This window comes from Sebastes fasciatus, chromosome 4 (genome assembly GCF_043250625.1).
Source record: "Sebastes fasciatus isolate fSebFas1 chromosome 4, fSebFas1.pri, whole genome shotgun sequence".
NCBI classification, from domain to species: domain Eukaryota; kingdom Metazoa; phylum Chordata; class Actinopteri; order Perciformes; family Sebastidae; genus Sebastes; species Sebastes fasciatus.
Genome location: NC_133798.1, coordinates 32,764,397 through 32,792,117, shown reverse-complemented (window position 1 = coordinate 32,792,117; position 27,721 = coordinate 32,764,397). Strand labels below are relative to the sequence as shown.

General features: G+C 41.9%; 1 protein-coding gene across 4 annotated transcripts in view; it reads right to left on the bottom strand.

The window, feature by feature from the left end:
* Nucleotides 1-27,721, bottom strand: part of mgat4c (mgat4 family member C) — a 127,744-nt gene that overhangs the window by 60,183 nt on the left and 39,840 nt on the right. For 2 of the 4 annotated variants that reach the window (XM_074633704.1, XM_074633706.1), the window contains exons 3-4: nt 14,254-14,325; nt 3,329-3,415 (exon numbers count right to left, since the gene is read on the bottom strand). The gene's annotated coding sequence lies outside the window, so the exon portion shown is untranslated. The remainder of the gene's footprint in view (nt 1-3,328; nt 3,416-14,253; nt 14,326-27,721) is intronic. The other 2 variants (XM_074633702.1, XM_074633705.1) reach the window with 1 other exon arrangement.

Sequence of the window (27,721 nt, the reverse complement as noted above, 5' to 3'; positions counted from 1 at the left end):
TCTGATGGCGGACGAAAATATGAGTGTTTTTCTAATTTCTGCCGCTATGGATTTAATCCAATAAACAAACTATCAAAACATATATGGACCGTACAGTCGGTCGGTTAGCGGCACAGTAAACACAATATAGGCCAACGCCAAATGTGAAGATTATAAGACAGCAGTGTTATTTCGACCGGCTCTCAGAGTTTCAGCAGTTCGGCCGAAGTCTGCATATTCTCGCTCTGCTGTTAGTTAGTAGTTGGCTTTATTTTATAACTGATGACTGTAAATATAGATTGTATGGACCCAGAGGTGAAATGCTGCCCCCTATTTGTTTGGACCATGTAGCCAGATCTTACACATGATACTCAAAGATGTGACTGTCAGCTGATCTTCAGTCTGTTCTCTTGCCTACAGGAATTATTTGCTCTCCTAGTCTCATGTGATGTGTTATCAGTTTTTAGCTGCCCTTTTTTCCTTTGGACAAGCATGTCATGTGTTAACTTCCTGCCCTCATACAGTAGCCTTCACTGTATGCGATGTTCTTTCAAAACCCGGCTTCCTCCAGGCTTCCCTGATTTGAAATCCAAGCACACAATCTTGCTCTGAGCCATGCTGTCCTGTAGAAGAAACAGCTGTTTGCATGAATCTTTAATGCACGCCCACATTGGCACGCCATTGAAGCAGATGAGAATGTGGAGGATCACCTCGATCCCTGATTTAAGCTGTTTCAAGTCCCCGCCGTTTCAGAATGTCAAACGTCTCATTCACTGGAGTGCACCACTTAAAAATGTTATAGGTTAGGAAAACGAAAACAGCTACAGCAGTTTAGCGTTGCAGAGTTCCTCTATGAGGGGAATAGAAAAGAGTGATCCCCCTCTAAATACAGAAAAACAAGGCATTACCAAACCATTCTCTATTATGGGGATGGGCAATACAGTTGAAATTAATATCACAATATTAGTCCCAGTATTATTCTGATTTTGATGTACAGTATCACCATTTGGCAAATGTATGCAATATCCTATCTCCTCAAGTACTTGCAATCTGCTCCCTTGAATTAAATAATAAAAATACTTTGAGATAATTATAATATTTGAGTCAATATTGGCACTTTGTTATTTGTTATACTGTGTATGGTTCAACCCAGTTGCCAGAAAAACTGTTGGCATTGTACGTTTCAACAGCATACATTGAATGTCAATGTTTCTGAACCAACAATAAGTTTCATAATTATATTTCCTATCCGCCTCATATCACGTTTGCAGAAACGCACAATGCCACGTGGTTAATGTCGTGAAACGATTGGTTAGGTTTAGGCAAAAAACTATTAAAAACATCATGGTTTCTGTTAACCGCAAAAAACGTAACTACTGTAAATAAACAACAACCGTCCTCAGCGGACTTTCTTATGTAACGTTATGTAACAAGTGTAAAAATGTTACGTGACAGGCTTAAGGTCAACGTTTACTTTTGGTTTCACACGGGACATGAACAGCGGTCTGGGTGACCAAAAGGGCCTCTGAGTTTTAGAGAGTATTCATGCCACACAGTCGCCATAAAAAACGTTTCTGTAAACCACGTTGAATGTACCAAAAATACGTTTCGTATCAGCCTCGTATCACGCTAGCAGAAACGCACAATGCCACGTGGTCAACGTTGTGAAACGATTGGTTTGGTTTAGTCAACAAAACTAGTTGGTTAAGGTTAGAAAAAAGGTTATGGTTTGTGTTAAAAAAAAATAACGTAACTAGCATAAATACATAACAACCGCCCTTAGCGGACTTTCTTATGTAACGTTACGTAACGATGTAACATAAGAAGCGCTAGGTCAACTTTACTTTTGGTTTCACACGGGACACCAACAGCGGTCTCTTCGGTGAAAGTCCTGTGTTTGTTTGACCCATCCATCGCCTTTAGTGGACTTTCTCACTTGTTATACTCGTTATTATACCATGTAACTTTCAAAAACGGTCGCTCTATATACTACGTCACCTGCTCTGACCGAATCTGTGGCTTGCAGAAAAATGCTAACATTATTTTCCTGGCGACTGGGCTGTGTGGTTATAACCAACAGGATAAGTGCACACAACCAAGCCTGACTCAAGATAGAAATAAATGCAAAGAAATGTAAGCTGAATAACATGTAAAATAATTAAAATGTTTTTCAATGTCGTGCTATTCCTTACATCAAACAAAACTCTTTAATGGCAACAAAAAACTGCCATTACTGATTCTGAGTTTTCAACTTCAAGTTGCTTCGAATTTTGTGGAACAATAACACAATTTGATCATATAATCACAATACCAATCATTGGCAGAAGTCTTACTTCTTGCTTTAACCAACAAATAAACATTGAATTGTGATATTGATGAGTTTATAATTGCAATAACAGAGGGCCACATACAGCTGCAGTGATAGCCGATACGTCAGAGTTATACCCTCTAATATTGAGGTGATGAATTGACTTCACCTAACCAATAATCACTTGCCTGAGCAAGTGATGTTCTACAGCATATTGAAAAAGAGTCAGACGCAACCCCCCCCCCCCCACACACACACACATCCTGCTGCTGTTTTGTCAGTATGTTTTGTAGTCTTAATTTAGAAGGAAATTTAGAGGCCCCTATGGGTTTTCGTTTCTAAACCTGGAGAGTAAGTACTTCCTTTCCTTCACACCTTGTTCCAGCACTTTTATATTATTTGTCTGCAAAAAGCACTTTGGTGAAATGAGCTAAAAAGTAAACACCATAAGCTGGATATGCTGCCCTGCACAGAAGAGCGATGCGGCCGTCAATATGGCTGCGGGTTTACAATTGTTGTGCTTGGCGACCGCTGTCTGTATCACACAAGTGTGAAAAGCAATAACACCACCAAAGTGCAACTGTTGGCGGTCAATATTTTCTCTCCCTGATAAACCCTCTGGGCAGGAGCGCTCCTTCGTCTAGCCAACACAAACACAGCTTTGCAGTTTCAATCTGTCACAGTGTGTGAATATGGAGCCAGGAAGAAAAAAAAAAAAAAAAAAAAAATATATAAACCACTCTGTATTCTCAGTTTGACTAAAGAATCATCCAAATATGAAGTTTAAGGATTCCCTGAGATGAAGTCGCGCTCCTTGTCAGTGTCAACAGGGTTAAAAGCAACTCCCCGCTAAAAGCAAATTAGTCTTCATGGCTGTTGCGCTGCGGCTTTGATTCGGTTTACCTTCTCTAATGTCACGTCTCCACGGGAGAACGTTTTATGGAAAAAACAATCTGAGGCAGCTACTGTGAACTAGACACAAAGTATAATTTAGCACAATGGCACATTTTTGTGATGCAGAAAGACAGAGAAGAAGATTACCTTGTAAAAAAAGTCAGATGTGTTTGTGGGAGAGAGTCTGCAGGTTGGCCTGAACGGGATACATGAACACGTCTGCCTCAGCTGTATCTGGGAGACAAAGAGAACACATATGCCAAGGTTATTTCACAGCTATAACATGCGATGACCACGCATCATTTACAGCATCGAACTGGGAGTGATCCACGCTGATGCAAACAAACACAAGAGTTGCAACAACTGAGATTTACAAAGTTTGCATACATACTGTGCTAAGTTAAAGCACCCACGCCGCGCGCGCACACACACACACACACACACCTACAGATACACACAGTCAACAAGACTCCAACTCCCAGAGCAGCTGTAGACTCAGCAGACTCCGCTACCCTGTGGCTTACTTTTGAAGATGAATCTCCAGAGCCCCCCTAAGGAAAACAGCGCTTTGCCAGGGATGTCCAGGAACGTTAACTGTCGCCGTCTCTCTCTCCGCGCTCAGACACTGACGGCTGTGATGGGAAGGCGCGGCGCTCCCACACTGAGGCAGGGTAATTGGCTAGAGATGATGGGCCATAAACATACATCACAGGGGCGGCGAAGCGCCAAGCAGACAGCTAACTAAGGCTCCCTTTCTACTGCGTGGCTCTTGTTTATCGTACGCACGCGCATCCGGCCACACACACACACAAACACACGCTCTCTTCCTTCCCTAGATATTCACGCTCTTTGAACACATGGGCTGGCCCCATCATTATTACAACAGAGAGAGAAAAAGCCTGACACTCCCTTCATTCAATCTATCATAGGGCTGCACGACAATGACCAAAATGACAATCACTGTTATTTTTATCAATATTGACATCATGATTATTTATCATTATTCAATTATTTTAGGGAGACCATATTTTTATTGCACTTTCACATTTAAATCAACAGAGCACTGCTTTCACTCTCACGTTGTGCTACATTCCTGCTAATGTACAAATCTTTGCATCAAAACAAGACTTAAAATAGGGTTCTTCACTTCAATTCAGCGCATTTTCATTTTGCCAGTCTGTTCTCTGTTAAAACCATAGACTGTATATAAGAAGTGGATGTAGTCACCGTGACTTCACCCATTGGAAGCCTTGAGTTCGTCATTTTGGCCATCGCCATCTTGTTTTTTTTGCAACCAGAAGTGACACGAGAGGGTGGAGCTCAGTACAACCGAACGCTGAATGAGACATTTTTAGGTCACCAAAATGTTATAATTAACTGTCATGAACTGAACACACACTGTGAAAGGGTTAAAGTTTGACTCTAAATGGAACCATAATTTATTAAATGAACATCATGCTGTATTGAAGAAGACTTGAAACTAGGGATTGAGACCATAAACTCATGTTTACGATGTTTACTGAGGTAATAAATCAAGTGAGAAGTAGGCTCATTTTCTCATAGACTTCTATACAATCAGACTTGTTTTTGCAACCAGAGGAGTCGCCCCCTGCTGGCTGTTAGAAAGAATGACAGTTTAAGGCACTCTTCTACTCCGGACTGCAGCCGCAACATTCAGGAACGTTTTTCACAGGCTGCCGCTGCACGGTACGCACGCAGCGGCATGACAGCGCCCCAAAAGTGAAGCCAAACCATGTCGATCGCCCCCTGGTGGCTGGGTGTTAGTTTAGGAAGCGCTTGATTTATGCAGCAGAGTTTTCTAAGAGCGGAGCACACATTTTAAATGTTACTTTCACAGGCGTGTTCATTTAATTGTGGGAAACCAAAATCCTGATCGCGATTAATGTTCGATTAATTGTGCAGCTCTAATTTCTCACACATACTCAGTATATTAGGGTCGCCTCCTCTTGGTCAATTAGTCGACAAATCGGTCGTTTTGGTCTTAGTCCACGAAGATTTCTTTAGTTGATGAGTCATTTTTTATGTTTTTTCAAGCTGAATGACTTATTTCTAAGAACCTTCTGAGCACATCTCTGGTAAACATTTAAAATGTAGTTTTTGTCTGATTCTTTGTGGAGAAACTGAGTTTTACAGATCTGTTGATTAAATCAACTAATCGATAAGTCGACAAAATGGTAAGAGTGTTTTTTCTTTGGTCGAGGACAAGCCTACTGTATATTCTGCGCTGACCTCTTCACCATTTCCTTGGCAACATGACCATAACCCAGAGGATGCTCTCTTGTGCCATTATCATCCACTGATATATAATAGGCACTACCCATTTAAAATGCATCATCACCATAACAGATAGGATGCCCTCTCTCTCACCATTACTATCAACACACAGTGGTGGATAATAGGCTATCCGTTCCTGCAGTGCTATCACCGCGGCGCAGACTTTCCTTCCATTACCATAACACTTCTGTCATAATAAGCAGGGAGAGCCTTCCAGTCATGACCACAGCTCTCCGAGAGGAGGTCAGTCGTGTCAGACTGTTTTCTCACACGCTGGTAATTGGGAGAAATAAGGCCGGGCGAGGAAATAGCGCTGGAGCTTCCCTTTCTTCTCAGTGGTTTGCCGTGCGAGGCAGCGTTTTGCTGTGATCCAGTAGTGCTGCCGAGACATTCGGCGTGTTTAAGAAAGCAAAGAAATATGTGAGATATGGGAAACAGTGCCAGTTAATTTGGCAAACACGACTGCAGCTGTTTGCGTCTCATGATGCTGTATCACAACGTCTTTTTCCGCAGATACAGCGTGCCCTCTATTCTGCATTCTCTAATACCGTGACATGAGATGAGGATTTCATCAATAAAATCCACTTCATTCATCTAATCCTCTTTCTTTTTCTGGGTTTTCCAGATTTAGTTTGACAGGTCTTGTGTGACCGCTTTTTTTGTTCTTTTTCTCAGAGACAAGACCCTTCACTCTCTCAGCAGACTGGAACTTCAAGAGGGGGAGAGTAAAACCAACGGCAGGGAGTTAGGGGGTCTAGGCGATGCGCTCATTATTCAGGAAGACACTCGAGGCCACAGGAAATAGCACACTTCATTTTTTCTTGTCAAACTCTGGCTGGCTTAATGGCGTGTTCACAGCAAGTGGCGAGACAAAAGGGATGGCGTGGCTGGGCGGGGACGTGGAAGGAGTGCTGATCAAGACAGAGGCCGTCGTCACGGCGGCGGCTACCCCTACAATTCCCCTCAAAGGTAGACCACCTGAGCCGCTAAAACTGCTGAATGTGTTACAGCAGGCAAATAAATATGTCTCATCTTTCAGAGAGCGAGTATACTAGGGCTAGCTTTCAAAGAGGAAAATGAAATATGGTCTCAATTATACTCTAACTGTAGAGAGGCACAGATGTTCCTATTGTTCCTCCCATTCCACATCCTCCTAAACCTTCCCTCATTATTGCCTTCATTACCGGTGCCATCAATATGGCAGGCGGCTGCCAGAAAACCTGGATGTATCCACAACTCATCATCCAAACACCAATTAATCATCCGCCCAGCAATTACACGCCTTCCACCATACCTTCCATTGATTTTGAACACAGTGATGCTTTTCCTATTTCAGTTGTTCACCGCGCGCTCCTGTGACTAAGGCTATAGCGAGCTGCAGGCCATGCAAAGCAATCTCCCCCCCCCGCTCTATATATCCGCTGGACTGGAACTGAGTTTTCATCAGAGATATGATGGGGGCAGGTGTTTTGGTACGGCTTCATGTCAGCAAGAAGCCTCATTCCATCGCACTCCAATCTCGAGGCATGGCGGCGGGCCGCGGTGTCAGACAGCCTCTTTTGTTCGACTCCTAATTGGGGTAATTTATTGTCCTAACAGGCAGAGCAGCTGTGGCTTTACAGCGTAGCACCAATTAAATCCAGATGCTGGAATGAAAAGATGGGGCTGAACGTGACTTGGGGACCAATCACTAATATTAACTGCGAGATGAATATGACAAGCTGCGATGAGAGATTCTCCTCAACGCATCGCTATCTCACTGATATCGGGAAATATGCAATTTTGATGAGGATTCATGGAAACAGTCACAACCAGACATTACGTAATGGATGCAATTATCTGCCAGATTAAAACTGGACTCTGTAATTTTGCTCTAGTTTCACTGCTGTTAAAGATTTCTCCCAACAAAATGGCTGTGATAGAGGATCAGGTGAATACGAGCGGAAGATCAGGGGAATATGGAGAGCAACTGAAAGAAATCAGGTCGCTGTGAAGATTTCTCCAGGGCCGTGCTAACCCCGCCATACTGTGCTTGGCCCGCCTGCCTCTTCAGCCCGGGCTCTTTAGACGAAGAGCCCCCGGGACAGACACAAATGTGAGTAACACAGAGGATGGAGGCAGCGCGAGGTCGCCACCTCGGAGCTGCAGCTCACAGAGAAAGCGTAGATACACAGCGACTCCGTTGGCTTTAAAATTCAAAAGGGAAAAAAGAGAGGGAGTAATGAGGCAACCCTGGCGACGCTCTCCTCTTTTTTTGTTCATTTGTCTTCTCTGTGAAGTTTTAATGAAGTGTTTGTCCGCTCTGCCACTATTTACTCTAAATGGAGGCTGTTTGTTGATGTAATGTGCACAGCCCGCGACAAGTTTCACATCTTAATGACTTATATTGTTGTAATTTTTTTCCTGCTCTGAATCTACTGTAGGTGTCTTTTTTATTTTAATTCAGTTGGTGCTAATGTGTAGCAGGTTGCGGCTGCTTCACCATGGAAATGAGTAGAAAACTCTAAATATAGATTAGAAATCTGAACAAACCTAAAAACTGTTAACTGGTATTTACTTGCATGAGAGAGGTGGAAAAAAAACACATCTGCATATTGTTGAAGTTAACTGCAGTAAGAAATTCTGTTTTATACGAACAGAGCTGCACCAAAACAAATCTAGAACACCTCATTTTGGAAAATGGATGAGTTTGATAATCAAGCATGAATCAATTTGTAGCCAATTTAAGACAGATGATGCTCGCAGACAGCGTGCTGAAATATTATGTAAAGTAAACCAGCATTGCTGAACAGACTTAACAAATATTGGCTATGAAATCCCCAGTTTTTTGACTGTGGATTTGAAAAGATTACTTTAATTCATATTAATTTTATTATTACATTCTTACACTATTTATTATGCTTAGCTTGCCATCAGCAAGCTACAAATATGTTGTTGTCGTTGAATATTGCTATTGCAGCCATTCATGTAACATACAAATATTTGCTGATAATTGATATTTCGCTTATGTTAAACTGTCTACCTTTCACTAAAGCCAACACAAAGACTTTTCACTTTTGATTGGTTAATAGAAAGAGGAAGTGAACTACATCTTTTCTTTGTACTTAAAGCTACTGTGAGGAACTTTAATATTGTGCTGATTTTGGCGGTCCCTGTGGACAAAAGAGGTAGTGTTTCTGAGCACCAGAGTCCCTTTACAAAAACTAATTTTACTGCAGCAGGGTCAGACAGTCTGCCCCGCTCAGTCCTGGTTCTGGTTCTCCTGTACCTTCCTTCCCTCCAGCGGGCCCAGTAATACGGCCTGGGCATCCAGCTGGAGTCTGACGTGAAGGAGTTTCTGGTGAACCTGCATGATTCTGCGCGGAATCGGACCCGGTGGCACCGATGACAAGCATTAAGAATAACTTTATAGAAATGGCCAATATTCTCACTGATGGTCTTGTTTACTTATGTAGGTTATATAGAAGCATCAGTGTTACATTGAGGCTGTTTCATAACCAGTTCCTTATAGTTACTTTAAAGGAAGGTTGTGTGATGAGAGTTGGACACGACAGCGGTAGGATTGCCTTCATGCTTGGCACCAGTGAAGCACGTGACACCTTGCTCGAATGAACCCTCCTCTCGAGATGGAAGATGGAAGGAGTTCATGGACTTGTACATCTCTGTAGCACCTTCGTCACTCTCTGCATGGAGCCCTTCTGAATCCCATTACTTTCCTCATCGTACAAATGACTTCAAACCCCTGAAGACGTTATAAAATACGTGTTTGCCGTAGCCTTGACAACAGCGGCCCTGCTCCGTCTTCCGTGTTACATCTCTTTCCCCGTCTCACTGTGTTTGAGAGCAGAGAGCCGTAAGCGGTCCGACTGGATGGCAGGAAACCTCTGTGCTTTATGAGGATAAAGAGCTCTGACCCAATTAGCTGTCTTTGTTAAATAAAACTCCACTGGCCCTCATTTAAACCGCCACAGAGCCGCCGCCCCCCTTCTTCCCCTCCTCCTCCCCTGCTTGTGTTTTTACAGTACAAAGTGATTACAGATTTAATTAGCTGAGGACCTTGCTTCAGGGAGGCTCCTAAATCCATATTGATATTTCTGCAGAGTTTGGAGATAGAGGCCTCGGCTCCGTGATGATGACTTAGGAGGGAGGCTGCATGAAAAGTAAAATGAGAAAGATGATTTGCAACTTTTTACCCGCTCTTGTTTACTTTTTTCCCCGAGGCTAATCATTCTGTTGCAGCATGATGCTGAGAATTATGCAGATAGCGAGGGAGCTGATCAATGCTGTTTCACTGCAGGAGCCTTGGATGTAAACAGGTCTGCTGTCAACACAGCAGCTTTTCTGCTTTTGACATGTAAGGATGTTCTACTACTAAGCTGCTGAAATCTATTTTTACTTTAATTCCATATTTTAAAAAAAGAAGAAGAAGAAAGGACTACATGATAAATGAAGTGAAATTGTCCCATCCCACCTTTTCTCCAAACAGACAACAGTGCTGACAAGGGATGATGGGGTGGCACTGGGCATATATTAGGTAACTAAAACACTTGATACTTGATACTTGATACTACGGTTGATAGAAGCGCTAACATAAATTGCATGTCTGTAATAGAGGTGAAAGTCGGACATGCTACACACCCATCCATGGAAGACAATCGTCCAATATTGACTTAATTCCTATAGGGATGGGCTGATATTGCTGCATGTGGAGTGGAGAATATGGCCTGCTATGAAAATAACCATGCAAACAGTTTTTTTTATCTCTAAACTTCTTGCAGGAATTCTTCCAATAAGAAACTATTTTTGTGAAGTATCTTGAATCTCTGGGCCTGTTTTGGTTTCCAGGGATACTTGTCTGAAACTTAGATGATAGGACGTTATGTGAAGATATGGATTACAATAGAGTTAGAAAGCAGAAATTGTTCCAAAAACTGTCATGGAACGCTTTCCAGAGTCACCATTACATTAACTTGCACTGTGGCTGGTTTCTTGCGATGTCACAAGAGACGAGCAGGATCACATATCACATGAAAATCCATCTTGTCAGGCTTCAAATAATACGTTGTGTCTGGCAAGCCAGTGACCGGTTCAATCAGCATCCTGGGAAGAGCTACTGGTAGCTGCGTGCGTGGTTTATGTGTGTGTTATGTGATGCAACAGAGAGGCTCCTGAAGAGGTTAGCATAGCTAATAGCATCAGTTGTATCAGAACTGGAGAGTATTTCTTCATTGAAAGAAGAGCAAAGAGCGGCACTAAAGGTTTTTCTCGATGGGAAACATGTTTCCCCTCTTCTCCCGACTGGCTTCAGCAAGAGTTTGATGGACAGATGGTTCATCCAATCACCTGCCAAGTATTTCTTGCTGGACCGCAGATGGCCAGCCCTACAAATGCAAAAGTCTGTCACTGAGTGACTGACTGAGTGATGAATTTACACGATCGGTCGCCCGAGTGTTGGAGTTTCCTCATTGGCCGTTGCTCTTTCAAAATGAAAAGGCGGAGAACATTCCTTTGTTTACGTTCTAAGAGGGGGGCGTGTCAGCGGTTCCACTCACCGGTGGGAGTGCTCCTCTAACGGCGCATTTCCATTAATTTTCTATGGAAAGCAGGAAAAGCAGTCGCTCAGTGCATAGTGGGAGTTTTGCGGCAAATTGGAGAGGGTCTGTATTTGCAGCATCCAGTGCGATGCGTCGGGCTCACGAAACTTGAACCAAGCTGTCAAACTAGGCAATAGTTCTATATTGAAATGAGATTCAGCAGTGGCACAGCCTATTTCTCGCTTAAAATGTTTTCAGAAGTAGATTTTGGTGGATTATTTAGACGGAATAACAGAAAGTTTACGAGCAGGCCAGTTTGAGTGGAGCAGCGCGTCCACTAGTGTCCTCGCCAGACCTGGTGGACATGTACCGCTGGATTTAACATTATTATTATGACCACTGACTATTTGTGTAACCACAAATTCACAGACTGACCATACACGGTCTAGCCATATACTCGGTTTTGACTGAGTCTTGTTTGAAAGTGCCTGCCCTTAGATTGTTCTGTGTAACAAACCATCTGGTGCATCAGGTTAACCGTTATATGCACCCATGTTCAAATGTCAACCAGGAGAAATCCACACTAGAAGAGGCAGAGGTACCAGCTGTAATACACCAGATTACAATGCAGCCACAAGGAACAACACGTTCTTAGTAGGAAGTCTTGATTCCTCATTTTTCACGAGCACACTACATCTCTGGTTGATGCTATAACATTATCTTAATCATGAAATCCAGCTGAGATCTCTCATAGATGTGGATTGGCACACTGGGAAATGTAGGAAGTCACATATAGCAGCCGAGATTCCATTAATTTCATATATATGAGTGTTCTCATTATAACTGGACCTTAAAGAGCATACAGTAAGGAGCCAGTTTTAGCATGAAAGCCTTCAACAGAATGGTAATAAATGAAAGCTTTTCAGCCAACATGTTCCCGTGGATATGCAGTTTTTTTTCTTCTTTTTTTAACATCCCATTCTCTTTGTTATGTGCCGTGGGTTTCCTTTCATCATGACTGTACTAAACATACAGTACGGAGCTGAACGGCAGATCGGGGGGAGCTGTGAGGTAACGTGCTGGAGCCAGGGAGGAAATGGAAATGAGGGTGGAGAGTATGGAGGTGTCAGAGCGGCTCGTCAAACTCCCTGCACGTACTATGAATATTTCACTACATGACACACAGCAGCTTGCCAGCCCAAACTGCACCCCTGGAGACAGATAAGACAAAGAAACAGAGACAAATAGATTCTGTAGATAGACAGATAGGTAGATGAATAGATAGGTATATAGGTAGGTAGATTGGTAGGTAGATGGGTAGATAGATAGATAGATGGATAGATTGCTCCCCTCTAGCCACCCAACCCCGTTCACCCCACATGGATACCTGTCTCAAGCTTCATCTCGCAGCCCTGAATTTCACAAGGCAGTGCTGACAGGAGGAGCTCTCCAAAGCTGACAGCGCTGCCTTCCAGCACCAACATGGTCTGTCTGAGTGCTCACCCACATCACAGCAGCAGGTAACGCCCAAGACAGGCCGACAGACACACGCTCACGGACACATGTGATGCAAAGAGCGTGCACCAGGTAGGGAAACAGCCTTTGGGTGGTGAGTAAGAAAATGAAGGACAAGACCAGATGGACTGCTTTGAGTATACTATCATCAGAATGCTAACAAGCCTACAATGACAATATGGTGATGTTTACCAGGTGTTGTGTTTACTATGTTCACCACGTTTTGTATTTTTAATGAACATTTGCTGATTGGCACTAAATACAGTACAACTGATGGAAATGTCGTTAGTTTTGCAATTCTTTGTTCTGAAAGTTTGACGTGATGATGGTGCTCGATGAAAAGTTGAGAGATCACCAAAGTTATTACAATTCATGCCTGAGGTGAGCATTAACATCGGTACCAACAATAGTTGAGAGATTTCACTCAAGAAAAGTGGTGGTGCTAGAAGAAAAGTCAGGGGATCAACAAAGTCAGTAGGATTCATTTTCTTAGAACCTTTTTGGTCGCCTAAAAATGTCTTGTTCAGCGTGCAGTTGTTCTTAGTGCCACCCTCTTGTGTCACTTCTTGTTGCAAAAAAACAACAAAAAAAACATAGCGATGTCCAAAATGCCGAGCTCGAGGCTTCGAAACGGCAGTCCACAAACCAATGGCTGACGTCACGGTGACTACGTCCACTTCTTATATACAGTCTATGGTGGTAACCGAAAAGTTGTTGAGATATTTCACTAAAAAAATGTCACGGTGGTGCTAGAGAAAAAGGTCAGGGGATCATCATAGTCAGTCCTCTTCAACCTTTTGGTCACCACAATTCATGGCAATCCATTCAATTGTTGAGGAGATATTTCGGTCTGGACCAAACTGACAACATTGCCATCTCTTGAGCCACGCAATTAGCCATCACCTAAAATTTTCTGGTAGATGCTTGTCAAACAATGCTTGGTTACCTGCCACTAGTGCTGGTAAAGTACACAAACCTATCCATCGCAGAGAAAACGTACACATTTGACTGGGAACTGGTGTAAATTTCCCATTCAGACAAACACACACAATGTACTCTGATCCAATCCACAGCGTCTGCTTAGCGAAAGCCCCGACTACTGAGATAATCACGCTCCAGTAATCGGATAACTCCACCTCTCCGGGGAGAAGCAATCTCAAAGCGCAAACACTGTACCTATTTTATCATTTACAAGCAGCAACAGAAAAACAACTTTTGATTCATCTTCTCACTTCTTGCAGCATAATGCTTTGATTATTTATTACAAAACATTTTTGAAGCAAAGTCGACAAAGCCGAGAAAATGCTTCTCCCTTTTGGGAATGTGATCCTCAAGGATCGCCACAGTATAGCGGTTCATTTCTAGCTTCAGACAGAGCTTTTGGAATCCAATTTTCCCCTTGGGGAACTTTATTTATTTTATGTGTAAGATATACAATGGACTTCCTTTTATTTTTCAGAGGCTTTGTACTGGATGTTCTCTTCGTCTCCAACACTACTATACATATGGGGAATATAAAAATGCAACACCATGCAGTCAACTGTCTGAAGCATGTGTTGCAATAAATAGAGGGTTCGACTTCGGCAGTTTCATGTTAAGTGCTATGTTATGATTTAAAGATTGCCATGTTGCACTGATCAATACGTCTGCGTCGGATGAGCTGAGGTTTACAGGGGCAGCGTAGGGAGGAGGACCACTAAAGCGGTAAATCTGACCAGAAGCACTTACTTCTACTGCGCATCCTATGAGCCATTATTGGTGGGTGTGCTCACACATCAAAGTGGCAAGGGGTCTTCCAGGCTAAAACGGAATAAGAAACAAAGGACCATTAAATCACAGTGAGAGACTCTGCTCCGAGCAACACACATGTGAACGCGCACGCACTTAAACACTGCAGTGTGAGGATTGTGAAGAGAGTTTAGCACCAAAAGAGAAGATAGAGAGAGGAGAAGAGGGAGAGAAAGGGAGTGCAACATTGATTTTCCCCCTCTGAAGTGCCAGTTCATCATTCTGTGAGACACACTCTATCGATCCCCCGCCTTTAGTTTGTTTGTAATTTTGGGGGCTCAAAACCGTTCACAAAGATAGATCCTCTTATATGCCACTTGCCTCCGAGATGAAGAATGGAGGGATCAAAGGATGTGTGGAGATGACCTCATTGTGCTTGGTGCTCCTCACTCACTTTTTGAGGCCCTGTTTAAAAAAGGGAGCTTTGGGGTGGGCGGATTTTGGGGGAATCCAGACTGTTTATTATAATAATACATAAGTTACCCTTTCTGCTTTTATCCCACATTAGTACTCCAAAACATAACACGACGAATGTTACGTGATAAGTGGATCTGTGTTAGTAGATTTTAAAGCTACACAAGGAAAGATTTTCACAGAAAAGCCCTGGTTTTACTGTAACTTTGGATCCAATGAGTGTCCCATTCCTCCTAAATAATCTCAGTTTTAATTCCGTTAACGAAAACTATGACTAAATATGTTCGGCGACGTTAGTTGTGACATTTTGGCCACCTAAAAATGTCTTCAGCGTTTCTGTTATCTAATCTTATTCAGCGTTTGGCTGTATTTAGATCCCATCCTCTTGTGTCACTTCTGGTTGCATAAAAAACAAGGTGGCGACGGCCATTGAGGCTTCGAACTGGCAGTCCGCAAACAATTGGATGATGTCACATCATGGCAACGTGTGGAAGTGTGGCCAAAAGATAGCTGGTAAGATTACCACAAATCTGAAGAGACACATTTAAGCTCACCACAAAGGAATTGGAGGTTAATGGATCATTAATGGTTGTTGTTGTCGTTTTTTAAGCTATATTAAGCCAGCTATAAAGGTGGCGGTGTTACATTATGTAGGCTGTATTAATAGATTAATAAGAAAATGCATAAATGAATAAGATGTTTAGAACGGTGCGTGTGTACTGTATGTGTGAGTGTGAGAGGACACTTGTATTTCCTGATGTTTCCTCATTGTATTTATTCTGTCCTAGATTCCAGATAGAGCTACCACACAGGAAAGAGCAGAGGCCAGCTGTCCCAGGTGCATTCCTCTCTCACACAGAGAGCACCAACCAAACTCACAGGAACAACGTAACAAAGAGGAGGCGATGATCAGCGGATAGGCCGGACAGGACAGCGCGCCCTCCACGGACAGTGGAAGATTTCCTCATGATGATGGAAAAAATTGATAAAAGACTGACTGTGCCGAAAAAAAAATAAAACAAAAATATAAAACTGGTAGACCAAATTCCAAAAAGCAAAAAATTCAAACTGGCCATGGCACACAGAATAACCACTAGCTAAGATGTATGGACTAAAGAGAGGCTCACAGCTTCCTGTCTTGCTGTCAGTGCTTGTTATTCTAACTCCCAGGATAATAAGGCTGAACACATACTCCTGAACCTAAAGCAAATGGTTCACCCACACACTGCTCAGTCCATCACTTCTATGGTGGAGGAGTGTACAGAGGAATGGGGGATGACAAAAGAAAATTCCTACAGGGCTCCAGAGTGCGACACTACTTTCATTTCTGTTGTTCAAAAGGCAAGTTTGTCATGTGTACTTTGGGCGACCACAACATCGGTTTCAAAACGTTTTATGTTTCTGTACATTTCTCTTTGTTTTATAACAGTTTTAAAGAGCGTATTGGGCCTCAGGCCAGTTGTTGAATCGTGTTGGTTCAAAATAAATATGCAAATCAGAACATGTTGCATGTCTGGATGTATTCCTTATAGGGCAGTCAAAGTTAATGCGATAACTCGTAAACGTAAATTTGTTTTAATGCCACTAATATCTCAAGTCATAGTCAAGTCAGCACACTGACACACTGACAGCTGGTGTTGCCTGTTGGGCTGCAGTTTGCCATGTTATGATTTAAGCATATTTGTAATGCTAAATGCAGTACCTGTGAGGGTTTCTGTACAATATTTGTCATTGTTTAGTGTTGTTAATTGATTTTCAATAATAAATATATACATGCATTTGCATAAAGCAAGCATATTTGCCGAATCTCATGTTGATAAGAGTATTAAATACTTGACAAATCTCCCTTTAAGGTACATTTTGAACAGATAAAAAAATTTATGATTAATATGTGATTAATCGCAATTAATCATGGACAATCATGCGATTAATCATGATTAAATATTTTAATCAATTGACAGCCCTAATTCCTTATATTAATCAGATCACTCGACCAGATACGTCCCGCAAAGCTGCATTATTAATCATTCAACCTGCCTTTTTCCATCAGATAAAGATAAGATCAAATCTTATGTGAACCAAGTTTGACCAAAATGACATTATTGGTTTTGACTAGACTGACTGAAATGTTCATTATAATCTGATGACTAAAATGTCAACAGTTGTCTTTGATTAAAACTAAACTAAAATAGTAATGTTTTTCTTTGACTATAAGATAAGACTAAAATGCCCAGACTTTTATTCAGCTAAAACTAGACTAAAAAAACAGGATGATAAATACTAACAAGGACATCTGACACAGGACTGAGACTAAATAAAAAAAATAGCTGACAAAATGAACACCATCATCAACATTAGATCTTTTGTCTTTCTTCTTCTTTTTCTCTTCCATGTCCTCTGGTATGAAGTGTACACTGCGCAGTTTACTAACATCACATTACATAACTTCTGGACATTGAAGTTCATCCTTCAAGCAATTTACCTCCTGCTGCCATTTGAGAGCTGGAGGCAACATGCTAAGCTGCCAAATGCGGTTTTAACTCAAAACCTCTAATGCCCCTAAAAAAAGCTCTTTACTGGATCATTTCTCGTTACTTCCCACGGCTGAAAAACAGTACAAATTGGGCTTTTTCAAGCAAATAATCTTCTGTGTGGCATGGCATGCAATCATAAGTGGGGCTTTTGTAAAGGATGCAACTATATGAAGTGTTGAGAAAAGAAAAGCTTCCTCTGCAACAACCTGAACCTTTAGTCAATAGAAAATTCTCTTTGTAGGGTTTTACAGCCTGGGTCTTGTTTTTGTTGCTCACAACATTGCTCACAACATTTTACTCAGTATAGGTTGCAAACTCAAACTTCCTCCCTTCATAGAAAAGGATCATCACAATCATTTTTTGTAGTCTCTTCTGGAGTTTGTTTGTTTGGTTATGATCCGTGACTTGTTGGTCCAATTTTTCCCAGATCTCAGTAAGGATGTTAGGGATATCATTTTATCAAAATATATATTTCATTTCATATATCTTATCAAACAAAAAAAAAGACTTATATCCTCTTATATCGTCACATACATAATTGTTACTACATTATGTTATTGTCTGCATGTCTGTCCATTACGTTCTATCTTCTACATGCATAAGTCATTCTTTTATTTTGTCACGTTATTTCACAAATAAAATATTAAAATATAATAGTTTCAGGTGATTATACACTAAAGAAAACATAGTTAAAAATCTTATATTCCATTTCTGCCAATAGATCTCCCAAAATGTTGCACACTGTTCCTTTAAACATAAAAAAAGACGACCAAGTCCTACAAAACTACAGAACTACTAATTGTAGGGTGGATCTATCATACATGCTTTAATGGAATAAATACTTCTCTCCCGGAGAGAGCAGAATGGGATTTCACAGCCAACATTGTGTTGGTAGGAGTATGTTCATCGCAGCCCGTTTTCCACTGTGACCTCCATAGCTTCCAGGAAAATTCTAAACCTGAGAGACAACCACCCACATACAGCCTTACCGTAACATCTCATCTGCACTTTATCATACAGCCCTCCCCCCCCTCCGCAACACAACATTCACAGCAACGGAGAGCTCTCACCTCAGAATACCTTCAGAGATACCAAGAGAATACATGAAGGTCATAGCACCATAGCATACAATACAGCGACTCCAGGAAAACATCCTTTAACCAGGGTTCAGCGTACAAACAAACAAACAGACACCCACTCACACTCACAAAGAACAAGACAAAATGTCTGAAGTGTTCCAAAGAAAAGCATTATTTTCACATTGTGATGTTCTCTATTGTCCACGTTCAAAATCACGTTCAATTTTGTGGGTTTTTTTGTAATGAATTTTTTATCATCATACCAACACATGTCCTGCTTTTACCCACTTTCATCAGAAAAATAAAATACATCAAATGTTTTTACGATGATTGAAACCTTGAATGTTTCCTTTATAGAACAGAAAAACTACTAAAAAATAACAAATTAGCCTGGAGAATAAAAATGTAAAATTGAATTCAGTTGGTCAGGATTATGTTGAAGCAGCCACAATGCAAAAAGAAAAAAAAATCCTTTAAAAGTCAGGTTTCTTTTTTAGAAAGTATCAGTATCATCATCCTTCACAGTGGTTGACAACCAATACATATTTAAAACCTCTAACCAAACACGACAGCAGCTGATTCCATCCTGATCTGCACACATTCAACCAGAGATGGGTGACTAATCAATCATGGTGCGTGGTGATTGGTTGCAACATAAGCCTGCAGATTCGAGGGATTTAGTGGCACATGTTTGAGAGATACTGTTTAAACACAAGAAAACAAATCCATCTGGTGGATTCTTTTGTGTAATATTTCTGTTCTGGGTTTCTTATCTAGATGCGGCATGTAGGTTAAGATTGAGTCAACATATTCCAACAAACTATAAACTGGTATGTCAAAGCTGTTTTCTCTCCACGGAAGCTTCCAAAGTGGAAAAACTTCCACGCAAATGGGCTCATCAGAAAATTAAAATAATATACCCATAAAAGGATTATCTGTCAAACGCAGAGGATGCCATGTGGATATTGAGGCGGACGGTTCTGACAGTTTCACTGTACATTAATGAGTCTCCGTCCTCACAGTTAACAGCAGCGAAATGACCGACAGCCTCGACACTCTGGGTGCAGGTCATCCGTGTGAACTGACTGCCGCATCCTCCAGATGCTCTTGCCATATTTGCTGCCTACAGGCAGTCTATCTGGGGTACTTGTTCATTTCCTTACTCCCCAGGTTTTTAAAATGTCATTTATGTCTAATGGCTGTGCTCATTAGCTGCATCTGAAAAACACACTCTGGTCATTACCAGCTACATTTGCAGTCGGGCTTCGTGCCGAATTCTCTTGTTTGAGTCATCCGTCACAGCCTCGCTCTTTGGCAGTTGGCACCACAAATGACGCAAAGCTCAAATCTTCTAATTATCTGCAACTATCTTTATCTGCTTACATTGCGAGTGAATGTGTTTTGACTAGGCTGCTTTATCAGTGTAGCGAGAAACCCAATCTGAAACAACATCCATCATGTTAGGGCTGCCAAGGCCACTTGGGGGACTACACAGGCAGTAGCGCGCTAAGAATTGCACTTTACCTTGGTGCGATCCTCTTGTGTACGGGCGAAGTGGGAGAAGGGAGGGCTGTGCATGACTGGGACTGCGATGGAGACAATAGCACTCAACTCTCTTTCATTATTTACTTGTACCACTGTCAGATATGGACAGATGTAACAAGAAAACCTTGGTATGCTGGGGGAAAACGTCCAAAGACACCCCTTCAGAGTCGAGAAGATCAAGAGTTCATTCAAGACGCGAGAGATCCACTTTTGTCACTGTCAGGTCTCTTGTTGGAAAAGAAGCACAGCTTGTTATTTCTACCACAAAATAAATAACCGCTTTGGAATCACAGCGCCACACTTTTTTTTTTTAGACTCTACATATTTCTTTAGAGGAGCGTTGCGTGGGTGTGCAACAGCCTGTCCAAGTAAGAAATAGAGAGAGAGAGGGAGAGTGGGTGGGGGAGCATGCTGGCTATCCTTTGTCAACTGCTCAGTGCCATTTAATGGCCTGTAAACCCCTTTGCTGGAGAAAGAACAGGCAATTAGCATACTGAGTGGATTACAAGATTGCTCTGACTCCTGGATTAATGTGTGCACTTAATCTTCTCTTTGCTAAGCGATTCCTGGATATACAGCCGTTCAAGGGGAACAAATGTCCCCAACTTCCAAAACACAACATGAAAAAGGGATTTCTTCCATGATGGCAGCAACATTGGAGTAGAGTTATTTTATGTATTGTCAGGCTGAATTGTCCGTGGTCAACGCATTGTTTTTTAAACTTTAGTCATTTCTGATGACCCCTTTCTCAAATGTACACACACAAAGCGTAACAAGCATGTCTATTTACCAACATTGGCCTTTTTCCATACACATATGCTGGCTTGGCTTGACTCGGCGCACCAACCCAGCACGGCAGGGATTTACATCTCCATTACAACAGGGCTACCTGATTGAATGTGTGAGTGTGTGTAACCATGGCTGTGACTAGTGTTCACAGGAGCGTCTCTAAAACGGTGATGAACACATTTAATTTCCTATATTCTTCACAATAAAAGTCCCTAGTTATTTTTGCTGCTTGTACTCTTCCTCGCTGCAGTATTAGTAGACTTGTTTTTACTGACAAATAGCTGCAAACAAAGTTCCACTAATTCTGTGATAAACATATACAATATAATTTCATTTCCTATAAATCCTTGACAATAAAAGACCCCCATTATCTTGGTTGAGGGGGAGAAGGGGCGTCCACGCAACCTACTTGGAGGCGGTTCAGTTTGGACTCCGGAGATGGTACATCTCAAGGCAGAGCTTGGCAAGACTTAGCACACTTAAACTGGTAATGGAAATGCAAAGAAGTGAAGCACGGTTTGACTTGACGCGGCCAAATGTGCCAATGGAAAAGCCCTCTACAGGACATATTGGTACCCTAATGGGCCACTCCTCTGCTTAGTTTTCCCCTGGTGCCACATCAGAGTGGAACATAAGCGGTGATTAAGACCAAAAGCAGCCCTGCATTAAAACAATGCGTTGGTGGGGATGGTATGTTCAAGGTACCGGTTAGACAATGAAATACGATCCAGGAAGACCAGGTGGAGTAACAGATTGTGTTTAAAGGGGTCATATCATGAAAAACTCACTTTTTCAGTGCTTGTGCTCATACATTTGTTTATCTGGGGTGCCTACCAACCCACAAACTGTGAAATAAGACAACCCAGTCAGTTTTTTGTGGGCTGCATCAGAAAACTTGATTCAACAAGCCATTCAGATTTGGCCCCGATTTATCGCCCACCATCTCAGTATCTCCCCCCACAGCTTGAGAACTACTTTTGCAAAGGGGCACCATATTTGTCTCGAAAGCCAATCAGAGCAGATTGGGCTTTTTTTAGAAGGGGGTCTTAAAGAGACAGCCGCTAAAACGGAGCGTTTTGAACATTAAAGCATATAAACATGTTCTAGTAGAAACCCAAAATGCAAACATGAACCTGAAAATGAGCACGATATGTCCCCTTTAAAGGCGCCAAAGCACAGCACAGTGGCAAGTATTTTATCTTCCATGGTGACGATCACAAGGTAAACAGTAGAAATACTACCATCACAATACATAGGGATCTACCTGGAATATGCGGCCAATGCAGCACCTTGCCAGATGATGTGGCGTTACAGAAAAAGTTGAGCGGGTTCAACTTTTTTGTCGGACGACCTTGTGTTGTTTTTCCGGAGCCCCCGGCGATGGCAACCCTGCTGCGTCTCTGGGCTTGCTCCACTCACATGAATGGAAGGGCTGCGGTTTTTCACGCAGGAATACAGTCAGTCCGAACGTGGCCCAAGTGTCCCCCCAAGTGCTCTTTGTTTCGGCCCAAGTACCCCTGCAAGTGTTCCAAGGTCTCCCCATGTGCCCCTTTCTGTGTTTTATAGTGGAGGCAGGCCACCTCTCCTGAAATAAAAACCTCGCCATCATAAAAAATTATACCTTTTTATTAAATAAAACATTAATCATCAGGGAAGAGGAGCAGAATTTCCATTTTCTTTCATAGCAAATGTACAATGCACATACATGGAATCTTTTATTTTATGCCCTTGAACATAAAAGTCAACCATTTGCCGAGTCCCTGACGCACAACTATGCCACACACCACACCACCTCCTTGATTGCTATCCTCTGCCTATCTGTAGTCTATATGATAAACTTGGGGCTGCACTCCATATCTCCACAAAGTCGTGCTCCGTCTGCTATCTCTGCCATCGTTCCTGAATCACTATACCTATTCGCTGGCTTTGATATGATCTTTAATCCACGGCTCCCCACCTAACCCCCGAATCTTTCACCCGGAGTGTCAGCCCAGAAATGAAAAGAGCTGATAAGTTTGCGCTGCTATTGCTCAGTGCCGAGGCAAGGTGTCTTAAGACGGCAACCTCAGCTTTATATGGCCCACACTCAGTGACACACGCGAACACAAAGGTGTGCACACTCTGGCAGATAAAACAGTGTCAGAACCAGATATTCATTCATTCACATCACATATTTACTGGAAAAACTTCCAAATACTGATGCTTACTTTTAATATCTTGCTGGTGGTACCCATATGCCAATGAACCATCATGTTGTAAACAACTTTTTAAAAGAAAAAAAAAAGCTGAGGACAGCTTGTTTGCTTCGCGGAATTTGTGTGAAAATGGGCTCGGGAGCAATAACAGAAAGCATCGCTCCCTTCCTCTAAATATCAACACAGATTACCATCTTTGCAGCAATTCTCTGCCTCCATCCTCGCAGATAAAAGGCTTTCAGGACGCGCTCCTTCAAAAAACTAAAGTGCTGATTCACTGCATTGTGTCAAAAGGGAACAGATGGTTGAGGCACACCTTCGCGGTCCATTGAGATGAGTGCTCACTGTTCCAAGAGCTAGACCGGCACGCCTGAGCCACACCGGGCTTTTTGCTGTATATTAAGCTACGCTCCTAAAAGCTGTAGAAACAGAGTGAGTATAGGAATGAGGGGAGAAAGAAAGCCTGGATCCCCGGACACATTAAGAATGCGTTTTCTCTTTAGAAATCAATAATGTCTCATTGCCTTGAAGATCGCCAGGAATGCCATCGCTTTCAATTTATTCATTCATTCTTCTCAATGAACACACTGCAGTGATCCACAGCCCTCCTTCTCCCTGCTGCTCCATCTCCTGGGAGGTTCTTTTAACTTGTTAAGATCTCTTCTCTGCTCCTTTAACAATGGCATTTGTCTGAAAATAAGTGCACAGAGCGAGCCCTTGCAGTCTGAGATGCCGGAGTCTGTCTGCGCCGGATTGCATCGCAAGCATCGAGCTTCGACGTGTTTATTTTTCTCCTCGTCAGGGCCGTGATTTGATATGCTGCCGCACCGCATGATTATTTTCTCCACGCACACCCCGAGTTTATGAAAGCACTCAGTTGAGATGAGAAATCATTTCAGGCCAGCCATCAACCCTCTGACCAGGGTTATTAAACTAAAAGTGAAACTAAAACGAAAAATAAACAGTGAAAAATATTTTTAATAAACTGAAACTAAATAAAAACTATATCCTTGAACTGAAACAATGTTTCCTGGGTAAAAAGCAAAAAAAGAGGTAAAGATGGAGATAAAAAATCAAGTAAAAATTAAAGTAAATTCATTTCAGTTTTAGTTCTTTTAGCTTTAATATATCACTGCCAAAAAAAAGGAGACAGAATGAGTTTTTGACAACTCTTGCGACATTGAACTACAGAAATTGAACGGACTTGACATTCCAGGAGACGGCGCTATGCCACAATTGCTTCACTAAAGTGCGAAGATTAAAAATTACGACCATTCCTACACAGTTCTCCAACCATGTATTTTGCATATATATATGTAGCTACATACTTCTGAGACATTATACCTGGCCCTAACAAAAACAAACTAAAGTTAAATATATAAAACTTGAAGTAATCCTTTCAGGAAAAAACTAAACTAAAACTAGCAAACAGTCCGAAAAAGAACTAAAACTAAAATGAAATTGAAAAGTCAAAACTAAATGAAGATAAAAAGTAATTGATAAATCAAAACTATTATAACCTTGACTCTGACTTCCCGAAACCTGCTTGTGTTTACCTCCAAGGTGCCCTGTGACTCAGCAGGGTTCACATCAGCAGCTATTGCTCAACCAAGACTTAATGTCTATTCACTTCCCTTAATGATCAATATTAGCCGTAGACCGTGGGAGCATATAGAGGCTCTCAGACAGCTGCCACCAGTCCCTGGTCTCTCTCCAAAGAGTGAGAGGAGGACATGAAGCATACTCAGACATCACAGACAGCAACAAACCCCCAGCTGTGAGGTAAGCAGTCGAAAAAAAATACAGATTGCAGAAGTAACCTCAGGGAATAAATAGTTGTTGCCAGATGTAGTTTTCAAGAATTGGCTGTGATAATATTTCCATCTTGACGTGCCTGTTTGATACAGCTGACTGGTTCTTCGGTCTCTGTCATCTCGCTTAGATTCATCTGTTAGTTTTTGCACTTGGTAAGTAAAGATTCTTCAATAAAATGTTGCTCCTATAGGGATGTCATGAGAACCGATACGTCGGCACCGAGTCAATGCCAAAATTCTGAAAACGTGACGGTACTTGTTTTCTACAGTATCGTAGGTACCATAGGTACCGGGGGGCTTGAGACTAACGGCATTTAAATTCCGAAAGGACGCAGTAAACTTACCAGTGAAGCGTCCAGGGGATGCACCATATTTTGTCCCTGATAGTGCTACATTGTGAACAACAAATTTGTGTTGTAATCCAACACAGTCTCACGGCAGTTTGTGAAATAATCAAGAAAATGAATCTATTTGATGCGTGTACATAGACACAAATTTCCCTTTTTTTGTGACGCTCAGCACGACTTTTAACAACGTATTTTTCATGCGTTTTCCTACGAATGTCCAGCAACATGTGACGCACGTGTCAATTTCCGCTCCAGTCTTTTCAAAATAAAACTACTTAGTTAGGTTTAGGACTAGATCGACTTATAGGCTTAGGCAACAAACGACTTAGTTAGCTTATGAAAAGATTGCGGTTTGGGTTTAAATAAAACCGGAAGTGGCGTGACTTAAGTGCGGAAGTTACGTGACAAAAACTACTTAGCAAGCTTTAGGAAAGATCGCAGTTTGGGTTAAAATAACTCTGGTAGTGCTGTAACTTAATTACATAAGTTATGTGACAAATAAATCAACTGACTTGATTAGCGGTCTCCTGGGTTAAAGTCCTGAGTCCTAACAGCAAAGGTTAACGGATGTTGCATTGAGTTTCACTATGATGTGTTCAAGCTCTATTCAGCAAAAATGAGTACTGGGCAAAGGTAAATTCTGATCATGATGTGTTCAAATGTAAACTTGTAAAATGTAGTTTTTTGCAAGAATCTTGAATAAATATAGTTGTTAGGAGATATTTTCACAGGAATATATAATAGATATTAGAGAGGGAGTTATGACCTGTTTAACTTCCTAACACTAGCTCTAAGTGTTTAGCTCCTGAAATTTTCTGATGACCAACACATCTGCTCTCCAGAACTTGACAGAAATCCTAATTAAACCGTTTTTTTCCCTCCCGGTGAATGTATGAGAGGATGCATGTGTGATGATGTACAGCCACTGAGTCTCAAGACGCACGCAAGAGTGTGTGTGCACACTGGAACCGCTTCTGCTGAGCGTAACAGTAAAACATAGCTCAATGTGAAGCCCTCGCTCAGCAACTTTAATGCTGGCTCCGCGAACAAAGGGGTCAGAGCTTAGAGTAATTTTTGTTCTCTCCACATCAATATATGATGCTTCACTGGGGGCAATGAGAACCTGTCCACAGTTATAAAAGGGATCTGTTTGTACGAGCGCACTCTCCGTGCACACCAGACACCTTCCGACCCTGCGACAACGTCGGGCGTGAAACAGCGAGGCCTTAACGGCTCCATTCTGTATTCCCTCACAAAACCACTGAAGTCAGCTCTGGTTTATTACAGCTAATGTACCATCTGCTTCCCAGGGCGACTCCTCATTAAATATGGAGGAGATAAATAACATATCTCACGTCTGCAGCGCTGAACCTAAATGTGGCCAGTGCTGGTAGGGGGGGAGGGGGTGGGGTTCGACTGAGACAGGCCTGACAGCTTCTTCTTTATATGAGACAGCAGTCTGTGCAACATGGTGAAAAACGCAAGTAGAAGTTCTTTAACAGATTGCAGCTCCGGACAGCCTTGACAGATATTTTGCATCCCAGGGAGCTTGTCACATTTATGTTCTGAACTAAGATTCAATCAATCAGGAAAAAAAGTTTCACTTGCAACCACAAATCAATACTTACTCTATCCAGAGTATATCTAAGTATCCAGCTTTACTTTCACACTATTTACATTATGAAACCAACAAACCCGGACTCAGGGGAAGGCATATGAATACCACGACATTACATGGACATTCCGTGTGTCATGAGTACGCATTTGAGCATTTTCGTATGTCATTTGTACGCCACGCAAACATCTGCAGTTAGGTTTAGGCAAGAAAGCCACTAACTATGTTTAGGCAAGAATACCAGTTAGTTAGGGTAAGGGAAAACATCATGATTGGGCTTAAAACAAGTACGGAAAATAAGTACCGAAACAACTACGGAAAACATCATTAACGTAACTTACAAAAAAAAAAAACAGTCTCGAACACGGGACTCCTAATTAAACGTCCGGTGTTTGTTGGACCCATCCACCTCCCCACTACTACGTCATTAACTCTTACCTATAGCATCTATATGTGGATGTCGGTACAGGTTACATGGCATACAAAAGACATGCAGAAATCAAGAAAGGCATACTTATTGCATGCTAAATGACGTACGCATTATCGTGGCATTTATACAGCTTTTCGTGTGAACGGGCTGGAAACCAAAAGGTCTACAATTGCGAGATCTTGTAAAATTAAGTCGAGCCACAAATCACAAGTTTGTCTGCAGACTGGAGGCATGTCAACGGATCTACATTAACGGATGCTTGTTTTTCAAACAGAGCAATGAGGAGGTGGAGACTTGGTCAGCAGACTTCATTTATATAGTGTTGCATCATAAAATGGTCCATATAGTCCCTAAGAATTGTAAAAGATCACTAGTTCTGAGAGCCTGAGGTAACACGCCTACCATCTTTATACTGTAAACTCACCAATAATGCGGAGTAATCCCTTTTGTTTATCTATTTCCCCAGACAATTAATTTCTCCATTACTGTCACCGTGTATTACAAGGACATATGTGCGTGGGTGTGGAGATGTGTGAGCACCAAAGCAAAATAAATAGCTACTCCCTTGATGCTGCTTAATTTTAGCAAGCCACCCAGAATGGGACGCTTTATATAAGCACCTATTTACCATCCAGCACCGCACATA